The sequence below is a fragment of the Anolis carolinensis genome, unplaced genomic scaffold (assembly GCF_035594765.1).
Source record: "Anolis carolinensis isolate JA03-04 unplaced genomic scaffold, rAnoCar3.1.pri scaffold_7, whole genome shotgun sequence".
NCBI classification, from domain to species: domain Eukaryota; kingdom Metazoa; phylum Chordata; class Lepidosauria; order Squamata; family Dactyloidae; genus Anolis; species Anolis carolinensis.
The window spans coordinates 23,884,681-23,896,929 of NW_026943818.1; the positions used below are offsets into that span (position 1 = coordinate 23,884,681).

The 12,249-nt window shown below is 42.6% G+C and overlaps 1 protein-coding gene across 28 annotated transcripts in view; it reads left to right on the top strand.

Annotated features, from left to right (window-relative positions):
* The window catches only part of msi2 (musashi RNA binding protein 2), a 604,855-nt gene that overhangs the window by 318,416 nt on the left and 274,190 nt on the right, over positions 1-12,249 (top strand). The window lies entirely within an intron of this gene.

Here is a 12,249-nt window from a genome sequence, read left to right on the forward strand (position 1 = left end):
AGAGCGCAGTCTGTTCATTGCCTTCCAAGTCGCCCAGTCTTCTGTGTGCCCAGAGGGAGTTTCTCATCCAGTATCAGCCATGGATTGAGGTTCCAGGTTTTAGCCTGCCACTTTTGGATTCTGGCTTGCTGAGGTGTTCTTGTGAATATCTCTGTAGATGTTAGGAAGCATCTCGTGGTGCCAGAGCACAGTCTGTTCAGTGCCTTCCAAGTCACCCAGTCTTCTGTGTGCCCAGAGGGAATTTCTCATTCTGTATCAGCCATGGATTGAGGTTCCAGGTTTTAGCCTGCCACTTTTGGACTTTGGCTTGCTAAGGAATCAGCTGGTTTTCCCTGTAATAGGCAGTAAGAGCACCTAAAGCTTTGGAGAGCTTCTGTTCAACGTTTCAAAGCTCCCTGCTTGAGCGGTGATGGCACAATCGTCAGTATAGATGAAACTCTCTGTCCCTTCTGATTGTGGATTGTTATTTGTGTGAATGTTGAACATCGATGCCTGTCCTGGCCAGTGATTGCAAGTTAAAGGAATAGGATAACAATGTATTGAGTATGGTTGGAGAGCCATATGATATTTTCTTCATCCCAAAATATTTCCTGGGAGCTTGTCATTCCTATTACCCAGATCTATACTAACCCAGTATTTTCGTGAAGTAGAACGAAATGTGTTTGTATTATTCCAGAGCTGCCTAACATGGTTGCTGCCTGTGAAACATAGCTCTCCAACAGAGATCAAATGAGGGAAAGAGAAATGTTTACATCAAAACACAATCATCCTTATGTTTAACTAGTGCAGGATTGCTCAGGCACTTTAGCACTTTGATGATCACTCCCGAATAACAGTAAACAAGACTTGGAGGAAAGTGGTTTTCTGAAATGTTACACAAATCTACAAGTCGGGGGAAAGGAAATCTCAGGCATTTTGAAAAAGAATTGGCATGCAAAGCTGGGAATATACAGGTAAAATCAAAACAAAACAAGAAATGTGGAAGTCGCAATACACCCTGAGGCTGTTTTGTCTGGATGAGCCCTGATTTGCTCAATCTTTGATTTCCGTGTGTCGGGAAGAGTGGCATAAGAAGCCCAAAGAACCAGGTTGGTGATCTTCTCTCTGAATCCATCATCTGTTGAGGCGGGAAGTGACAGGGAGTTGTAATAAGGGGTTTGAAGAGCTGCAGTCACAAGTCAAGGAGAGTGGAGACGGGTGCGCCGGTGTCAAATGCTGCTTCTGTGCGACATCTGTCAGAAGAAACTCTGGCTGCCTCACATAAGTGGTTGATGGTCTTCTTGTCTCCCTACTTGAGTAATTGCACATCACGGCTCTTTCTCTTGCTGTCCATTAACTAACTACCACCTTTCCCCCCCTTAAACATCCCCACTGAACATGCTCCCTGACAAGTTCCCCGCCCTGGCTCTCTCCTGACACTTCTGGGCCAGGATACGGGCAGAAAAGGCTGGGTCTTGCTTGCTTGCTTCAGTTCGCTTGGGAGACTCCAGCATCAACAAGTTGCTCCAGGCTTCCCTGCTTTATCAAAGTGTCATTCCAGACACTGCTTTTTAAAAAAGTATATAGTATGTGTTAGGATTTTTCTGGGTTTTAAGAGGGAAAACTACCCAAAAACACAGAGCATCCAAAATATGCAAAATAGGATACTTATAGTTGAGCATTCAGCTCACAACAGGCAGAGCGCGAAATGCCATGTGGCTGTAAAGAATTTAGAGCTTAGGAGGCAAAGATCCAGAGTCCTGTCTTTAAAAATCACAAAAGGTTGTGTGTATTAGGGGAAACTACTCAAAAATACAGCAGAGCATCCAAAATACAAAAACAGCAGTATCCTTATGGTTGAGCATTCAGCTCACATCAAGCAGAGCATGGAGTGCCATGTGGCTGTAAAGAATTTAGAGCTTAGGCAAGCAGATCCAGAGTCCTGTCTTTAAAAATCACAAAAGGTTGTGTGTATTATGGAAAACTACTAAAAAATATAGCAGAGCATCCAAAATACAAAAACAGCATTATCCTTACAGTTGAGCATTCAGCTCACAGCAAGCAGAGCGTAAAGAATTTACAGCTTAGGCAAGCAGATCTAGAGTCCTGTCTTTAAAAATCACAAAAGGTTGTGTGTATTAGGGAAAAGTACTCAAAAACACAGCAGAGCATCCAAAATACAAAAACAGCAGGATCCTTACAGTTGAGCATTCAGCTCACAGCAAGCAGAGCGTAAAGGATTTACAGCTTAGGCAAGCAGATCCAGAGTCCTGTCTTTAAAAATCACAAAAGGTTGTGTGTATTAGGGAAAAGTACTCAAAAATACAGCAGAGCATCCAAAATACAAAAACAGCAGTATACTTACGGTTGAGCAGTCAGCTCACCTCAAGCAGAGCGTGAAGTGCCATGTGGCTGTAAAGAATTTAGAGCTTAGGCAAGCAGATCCAGAGTCCTGTCTTTAAAAATCACAAAAGGTTGTGTGTTATTGGGGAAAACTACTCAAAAATACAGCAGAGCATCCAAAATACAAAAACAGCAGTATACTTACGGTTGAGCATTCAGCTCACAGCAAGCAGAGAGTGGAGTCCCATGTGGCTGTAAAGAATTTAGAGCTTAGGCAAGAAGATCCAGAGTCCTGTCTTTAAAAATCACAAAAGGTTGTGTACTAGGGAAAACTACTCAAAAATACAGCAGAGCATCCAAAATACAAAAACAGCATTATCCTTACAGTTGAGCATTCAGCTCACAGCAAGCAGAGCGTAAAGAATTTACAGCTTAGGCAAGCAGATCTAGAGTCCTGTCTTTAAAAATCACAAAAGGTTGTGTGTATTAGGGAAAAGTACTCAAAAACACAGCAGAGCATCCAAAATACAAAAACAGCAGGATCCTTACAGTTGAGCATTCAGCTCACAGCAAGCAGAGTGTAAAGAATTTACAGCTTAGGCAAGCAGATCTAGAGTCCTGTCTTTAAAAATCACAAAAGGTTGTGTGTATTAGGGAAAAGTACTCAAAAATACAGCAGAGCATCCAAAATACAAAAACAGCAGTATACTTACGGTTGAGCAGTCAGCTCACCTCAAGCAGAGCGTGAAGTGCCATGTGGCTGTAAAGAATTTAGAGCTTAGGCAAGCAGATCCAGAGTCCTGTCTTTAAAAATCACAAAAGGTTGTGTGTATTGGGGAAAACTACTCAAAAATACAGCAGAGCATCCAAAATACAAAAACAGCAGTATACTTATGGTTGAGCATTCAGCTCACATCAAGCAGAGCATGGAGTGCCATGTGGCTGTAAAGAATTTAGAGCTAAGAGGCAAAGATCCAGAATCCTGTCTTAAAAATCACAAAAGGTTCATTTACAAAAACGATACCTACATTTCTTAATAGAGTCGTAAAGAACTGGCTCCTGGCTCCTGGCTCCTCCAACTAGGACTGTTCTTTTTGTAGGACCACAGAATAAAGGGCTTGGTAACTCTGCTTATTATTGGTGTTAATTTTGCAGAAAATGCTGTATTCCTCCCTCCCTCGTCCGCCCTCTTCCAACTGTGGAGAATTTGAGAGCATTTAGTAATGTCCTCTCATTTGATGCTCTTAATTAGTTGTGGATTAATCAGTTTGTGTAAGCTGCCACATTGGGCCATGTGGGGATATGACCATTTTGGTTGCGCTTTGCCTTTTACACCCACCTCTAAGCCTTTTTGCATTACTAAATGCTTTTATTTCGTTCAGATGGGCGAGGGGAGGGAGGGAAGCTTCCACGTGATACTCAAGGGAGACTGCTGGAAAAACCTGCCTGGGGAGCATCTGGGTCATCCCTACAGAACATCTGCGATCTAGATAGTAGGCATGTCCGATCAATGAAAAAAATGTTTCAGTTCTCGTTTCTAAAGTAGGGGGTGCTGGCGCTTCGATATAGAAAGGATTTTTTCACCCAAAAATTTCGGATATTTCCGAAAATTCGTAATGATTCTAAATGTTTCTAAAATGGTGCAATCGCTACACACTGGGCTTGTATGGCAATCTTCCATGTGGACGCAGAGGATGTTAGCCCCCACCTTTGCGTCCATCATGGAAGCTTCTGATTGGCCGGGGAGCGGTAGCCATGTTAGGCTGCGCTAAGCTCCCATTCAAGGTAGGTTGTAGAAACAAATTATTTTTAAAATATATATATATTTTTAAAAATGGGGGGGGGGGCAAAATTAACGAAACATTAAGAGACAATTAGAGAATGGGCCAACAATGGTTCGAATTACATTGCTGGTTGCGCTGTGAGACAATGTCTCGGAATGCGTATCAAAAAGCGAGAACAATCCGAAATAATTCTGATATACGATTCAAAACAATTTTTTGGACATGTCTACTAGATAGACACATCCCTTCTGCTCTGGCTAGGCCGAAAATAAAAATAAAACAGTGTGGAGCTGTGTGAAGATCAGATAAATAGCCACAGAGAAGTTGAGAAGTGGTCAGAATTCGTTGGTCAGGTTCAATGTTAAGGCGAGTTGGAGAGAAACGTATAGTGGGTTGTTCTGTGTGTAGTTTCTAACAGTACAGGTTGAGTGTCCCTCACCTGAAAATCTGAAATACCCCAATATGCAACATTGCCCACATGGATGACCAATGTACAGTAGAGTCTCACTTATCCAATACTCACTTATCCAAGTTTCTGGATTATTAATTTTATATGTGAATTTCCCCTCATATGTTTGCAGGTCCTTGCAAATCCTTTATACATATAGATCCAGGTACCTGTGTTTCTGTAGCCATACATATACATTATTTTTATATATGAATTTACCTTCATATGTTTGCAAGTCTCTGCAAATATCTATATAAAGAGAGATGTCTGGATAGATTTGAATATATTCTTATCTACCTATATATAGGGCTTGCAAATATTACAGGGGGGAAATGAATACACAAATATCTATAGACATGTCTATATATATATATATATATAGCTTGCAAATATTGTAGGGGAAATGCACACACACACACAGAGGGATTTGCAAACGTTTCAGGGGGAAATGCATATATGAAATTAGTGTCTATAATTATAGATCTATATCTAGCTTTGCATTGTTTAGATAAGCATTGAATGTTTGCCTGTTACTATGTTGGAAGCCAGCCTGAGTCTCCATGGGGAGATAGGGTGGGATCCAAAGTTTATTTATTTATTTATTTATTTATTAGGTTATTGTTGATACCATATTGTTTTTGTTGCCCCTACTTTTCCACTCATAGAGCTAGTTTATTGTTTTTCTTTGACATATGGTAAATATTCAAAAACATTTAACCTACTGATTTATTTATTTATTTATTTACATCATTTATATTCCGCCCTTCTGACCCCGAAGGGGACTCAGGGCGGATCACATTACACATATTAGGCAAACATTCAATGCCTTTTTAACACAGGACAAAGACAAACAAACATAGCTCCGAGCGGGCCTCGAACTTATGACCTCCTGGTCAGTGACTCACTGCTCTCCCATCTGCGCCACAGCCCCGGTGCTTCAATTAATGAAATTTTAGTGGTATTTATTTTTATTTTGAAATTTACCCGTAGCTGCTGCATTTCCCACCCTCGACTTATACTTGAGTCAATAAGTTATCCCAGTTTTTTGTGGTAAAATTAGGTGTCTCGGCTTATATTCGGGTCAGCTTATACTCGAGTATATACAGTAATTTGTAATTGTGATTTGGAAACCTTCTCCAAGACTGGCTAGAGTTTCACGAGAGGCGAAAGCGGCCGGTCTTGCTGAGCCTGACTTGACTTTTCTCCCTTGGAGGCCGAAGCACAAGCATCTTGTGTCTTCCTGGAAAAGAGACCCGTGAGAACGAAGCCGATTTGAGTCCATTCTTTGCATATTCAAATACAGTTCTGCTTAGATTTCACATCCATTAATGGGACTGAACGAATGAATAGCCTCTTTCAGTTCCCCTCGCTACTCTTTACCTTGCAGCGAGATTGTTTTAGAAAGTTTTTCCTCCTAAGAAGCCAACGGCATTCATATCGATTCCCCCCTCCCTTCGCCCTGAAGCCTCTGCCTCGGTCCTGTCTGTCATCTTATATGTTTTATTTTGGAAAGGCATTTATAGAATTTCTCTTTCCTCGCTGCACTTTATCTGTTCGGGAGGTATTGAGTCGGGCTTTTGTGTCACTCGGCTGCAGAGGAAAGAAGCTATTCTTCTGCGACAATGGGTGCCCTACAAAAAACCCGGCGGGGTGGGGCGGGCGTAGAAAGGGCCGAGGCAGAGATAAAATGTTCTGACCTTAGGAAACAAAACAAAGCGCGCACAAAAAGATAACCAATTAGGCCTGGCTGAAAGGGCATCCTGGCTTTAAAACATCCTAGGCTATCACCCACCGGTGGGTGCAGACAAAAAGCTCTACTCCCGAGAACTTCATTCCAACCCACCCAAGTCTTTTGAATCCCACATTGCTTCGGCTCAGTCTGCTTTCCTGACTCTTCCCCTCCGCTCCTGCTGAAAAGGTTTCTTTTTTCCTTCTCATTTGGCTTCAAAATTCAGAAATATCATCACCGTTAGTTTAGGTTACATAGGAAAGCCAGAATGGCTACAATTGCGCTCCAGGTTGAACATTGGAGTGCTGAACTCGGTCAGCTCAGAGGGCCTGGGCATTAGTGTTGTGCTTTTGTATGGAATTGCTGTTCATTTTGTGTAGTTTCATTTGTGTAGTTTCATTTTCCTATTTGTGCCCCGCTAACAAAAATAGGCGGCCTACGCAAACAGAATTTTCGTCTGGCTAAGAAAAAAAACCGAACATTTTTGGACAATTGGCTGCAATGGGAGGACTTCCGATGCTCAGGTTTTGGGCTCCGTTTTTGGAGTGCATTTGCACCTTTTTAGCCCACCAACTTTTAAAACCTTTGGGTCTTCCCCAGAGTACTGTTGTTATTAATATAATGGAACTAGCTTTGCCCGGCCACGTGTTGCTGTGGCTTATGGGAATCCTTTGTTGGCTAGGTGGAATAGCAGTGAATAGCCTTGCAGTCTCAAAGCCTGGCCGTTTTCTGGAGTAGCTGGAGCTTTTTGTTGTATGAACGTAGAGGCATGGATGAGGGGTTGTGCTGCCAAGTTTAGTGTTTCTGGGATGTGTAGTTTTGTTGTTTTGTCCTAGGCCGAAATTTCATTACTCTTATATATATATAGATTATTATTAACACCCATTGGCACCCATAAGATATAATGGGGAAGCACTCCTCTCCCAGACTCAGCTTAGGGTCCCAGAATAATTGTTGTTATTCATATTAATATTATTATTAACACCCATTGGCACACATCAGCTGTCATGGGGAAGCACTCATCTCCCAGACTCAGCTTAGGGTCCCAGAATAACTGTTGTTATTAATATTAATATTAACACCCAATAGTCCACATCAGATGTAATGGGGAAGCACTCCTCTCCCAGACTCAGCTTAGGGTCCCAGAATAACTGTTGTTATTAATATTAATATTAACACCCATTAGTCCACATCAGCTGTCATGGGGAAGCACTCCTCTCCCAGACTCAGCTTAGGGTCCCAGAATAACTGTTGTTATTAATATTAATATTAACACCCATTAGTCCACATCAGCTGTCATGGGGAAGCACTCCTCTCCCAGACTCAGCTTAGGGTCCCAGAATAACTATTGTTATTCATATTAATATTAACACCCATTAGTCCACATCAGCTGTCATGGGGAAGCACTGCAGCCCTCTGTCAGTACCTACTTATTGTTACGGGGCCAAACGAAAGGAAAACGAAAGCTCGCACAATGACTGTCCGGCTTTCATTTTCTTGTCACCTCTCGTTTCCTACGAAAATGTCCTCATTCGTTTTGTGTAGGGTTATGGTCGAAACAAAACGATAGAACAAAGGAAACGAAGGAAAAAAATTTCACACACATCTCTACTGGGCATCTCAAATTATTTTACAGGAACACAGACCTCTCTCCCACGCCAGATTTGTTACCAAGCTATATTAAGTACTAGCTTGGGTATCCAGCGTTGCCCGGGTTATTAGAGAAAGTCATTTTTTTATTTTACAAAATGCGTAAGGTTGTGGGTGTACTACTGCTCACATCATGCCAGATTAACCCCCTGAAACTATCCATCGTCTTAGAAGTATACACAAAGTACTTCTAGCAACCTGCTGACGAAGAATCCTCATTTTTGGGGCAGGAGGTCATATTCAACTGGCTTGCCTCACCATCTCCTAGGTTACATCTCCGGTGGAGATGGCTCTGCTGCGTCAGGGCCTGTGGTGCTTTCCCCGGAGACAAAAGAACAGCTCCCTTATCGGATGGATTCCTTGATGTTTGTTACCTTAGCTACCAAAGTAGCTTAATGCGTCTCCAGGAACAAAGGGATTTCAGAGCAGCTGCCTTCTGGGATGTCAGGAGCCAGCTGAACCTTTTTCTGTCATCCGGACAAGTTGTATCCGGCTCAGATGTTGCATCAACCCATAGCCTCCTCAAAACATTTGTCATCTGTAAGACAAGAGAGGAAGATGCTCAAATCTAGCTGCCAGCGGACTGCGAGTGGTGGGTCATACGTTGTTGCATTCAGGTCTTATGAAAGTTAGAAAGCTGAAGAGGAAAATAGAAAGAAGACAGTAATCCGTGGAGTGTCTTCCAACTTCCTTGTGTGCTGAGTGGTTGTCCTTTAATGTCAACTTCTCCCTGTAGCCTGGAGTCACATAATCCACTTTCCCAGCCCAGTAGTCAACAGATTTGTTTTATTGCATGAGTACACCTTGCTTCAGTTGAGCAAATTTGGCCTTTGCTTCATGGCAGTTTGGAATCTTACCTCTTTGCCCACAGTTGGTGAAGCAAATGAAAAGTATTAATAATTTAAGAAAGAGGTTCTTATTAATATCCCACAAACAGACATAAAAATCAAGATTCTAGCATCATTTGTATGTTAAATGCGTTTGGTTTTGGTAGAGGGCTTTTCTTGTCAGATTTGATCAGAGCAGCATTGCCATTGTCTTCCTCTGAGGCTTATCCGAGGTGATTCAAACCAGACTCACATCCAATTCAGCAGTTCAGAAAGAAGGGAGGATTTCCCTTCACTTGATTTTTGAAGAACGTATCCCATTTTGCACATTTCTCCAAAATGGAAGTAACTTTTCAAAAATAATTATTGTAGACCAGTCACCAGATGGTTTAAGTGATGATTTAGAAAGGATTGTGAGCTTTCCTGTGGTTGATTCAGAGACGATTGTGAGCTTTCCTGTGGCACAAAGTGATGGGCCCTCAAGTCTGGGAAATGATGGTTCCCTCTGTGAGAAAACTGGCTTGGAAAGTGCAGGACCGCAAGGGCATTCAGGGGAGTAAGTAGTAGCAACAGCAGATAAGGAATTGAGAGAAGAGCTGAGAGATAAAGAGAGTTCCCTTGGGAACCCACCTGCAGCTATGGAGATCAACAAAAGTCTTTGTTTACAAATGAGAGCTGAAAACAGATTGTGTTGTTCAAAGAGATTATGTGGGAAAGTTGTGAAGGAAATTCACGGGAAACAGAATACTTTCATGGCTGTCTATTAAGCAACAAGTTGTTTACCTTAAAGTCAGTTCAGGCAACGCTGCGTTAGAGTGAGAAGCTGAGCCTGAGTTCTCTTGTTCCTGGTTCAAGTCAAGCTTTGATTTTGGGATTTAATATATCCTGGAAGTTTTCTATGTCCCTGTTCATGTACTCTTGCTCAAGTCTTATTAGTTATATCTTCCCAATTGTGGACTTATGCTGTATCTGTGATTCCTGGCTGTTCCTGACTCTGGGGGTTGGTGCTCATCTCCATTTCTAAGACGAAGAGCCAGCATTGTCCATAGACATCTCCAGGTCATGTGGCCATAGGCATGACGGCATGGAACGCCGTTACCTTCTCGCCGGAGCGGTACCTATTGATCTACTCACATTTGCATGTTTTCAAACTGCTAGGTTGGCAGGAGCTGGGGCTAACAGCGGGCGCTCATTCTACTCCCGGGATTTGAACCTGGCACCTTTTGGTCCACAAGTTCAGCCACTCACATTGGCATGTTTTTGAACTGCTAGGTTGGTAGTAGTAGTAGTTATAGGAAAAATGCCACTTGAGAGATTTCCCTATTCTTTGGTAATGTGGGTGGGAACTGAAGTTTGGTTTGAAAAGCCTTCAAAACACAATGTTGTTTCTCTTGAAGATCAACCTCAAATCTAGATGTGGCTGTACCGATCAAGTCAAGGTGGGCTAAATCATGCAGATAAATAGGTGAAACCTTTGGAAGTCCTCTTTTTGTCACACTTGGATACGTTTAGTCGGTCTTGGAAATGCCAGAATCAATGCAAATGTAACTTCTCCCTCCCTCCTTCCTCCTTCCTTTCTTTTTCAAAGGGCCTTTTGAATCTCTTTGTCGCGAACCGTTTTCTCTCCGGGACACCCTGTGGGGACCTCTTTCGGTTCAGCGGCTTTGCTGAAGGAAGGTCACGGCCTCACATTTTCAGCTGGGTCTCTTTGGGCTTCCCGGTGGGTGGGGCTCCGATTACTTCCCTGCCCATGCTGCAAACTGTCTCGGGAATGGGATGGGGGAAGTGGGCTTACTCTCTGGAGAGGCTTTTTGGACAATGAGGCTTTTGTTTTTGTCTTATCAGTTTGATCAGGATTTGGGTTTCCTCGTGGTTCTTTCTTTCCATTTGTCTTTCTTTGCTTCTGATGGTTTGGTTTTTTTCTGCTGTACGATCTCCTAGGTAAGAGGAACCCAGGGCATGATCCGCTGCCTAGTAGAGCTTTCTCTGCCAGCCTCTCCAAAGCTGATGTCCAGATGAGAGGTCTGGATGTCACCATATGGGCACAGCTGCGGCAGAGACACTACCTCTGAACCAATGGTCAAGCAGCCTTGGTTTGACCCTTACCTGGTCAAAAGTAGCACATTTTTGCTTGCTGTCTCCTTAGCGGCAACCCCAACCAGCCGAAACCCCAATCAAAGTGATGCTTTATTTATTTATTTGTTTGTTTGTTTACAGTATTTATATGTCGTTGTCATATTCTCAGTTGTAAGCCGCCCCAAGTCCCCGCGGGGAGATGGTGGCAGGGTATAAATCACGTTATTATTTTATTTTATGACACAGCAAACAAGATAGATATGCTGGATTTCGTATCACAAAATCACAAGTCGAACACTTCCCAGGTGTCTAGGATTGTGTGATGTATTTTCGGATGATGCGCGCAGATCCCAGTAGGGTTGCCAATCTCATTCTTTGCTATGATAAGGGCCTAGATTTGAATGGCGACTATGTTGAGAAGTGGTATTTGGGTGTGGCTTTCAACTGCATATGGTAAATGTTTTCTCCTACACTTAGTTCATTTTTAATTCCAAAACGTAATCTACTTTCTGGATATTGCATTTATATTGCATTTATTCTGTGCCATAAACCATGAACCAAACATCCCGAGCCACCAGCTGTTTGAGAATATGGACACATGATTTGCTCTCAGGTATGGCAACATGCTGAGGTGGTGTCTCTAGAAGATGGAAACCTCACTAATATGTTTTTAGGTTGGGGAGACCAAGGCTTAAATCACATAAAACTAGAGCTAGGAGGCTGCTATTGTCATCAATTCCCAGCCCCTCAGAAACTCCTCAGTTGAGGCACTGCCTGGCTTAAAAGGGAGCTTTTGGGGGGGGGGGGGGTAAAATAATAATAATAATAATAATAATAATAATAATAATAATAATAATATTTTATTATAACACAGCAAAGAAGATAGGTATTCTGGATTTCGTATCACAAAATCACAAGTCGAACACTTCCCAAGTGTCTAGGACTGTGTGATGTATTTTTGGATGATGGGCGCAGATCCCAGCAGGGTGGCCTTTTGCAGCTGGCAGATCGTAATTTTGTCAATGTCTGTTGTTTCCAAATGCTGGCAGAGATCTTTTGGCATGGCACCCAATGTGCCGATCACCACCGGGACCACCTGCACTGGTTTTTGCCAGAGTCTTTGAAGTTCAATCTTGAGGTCCTGATAGCGGCTGAGTTTTTCCTGTTGTTTTTCGTCAATGCGACTGTCACCTGGGATGGCGACATCCATGATCCAAACCTTTTTCTTTTCCACAACTGTGATGTCTGGCGTGTTGTGTTCCAGAACTTTGTCAGTCTGGATTCGGAAGTCCCACAGTATCTTTGCGTGCTCATTTTCCAATACTTTTGCAGGTTTGTGATCCCACCAGTTCTTTGCTACTGGAAGGTGGTACTTGAGGCATAAGTTCCAATGAATCATTTGGGCCACATAGT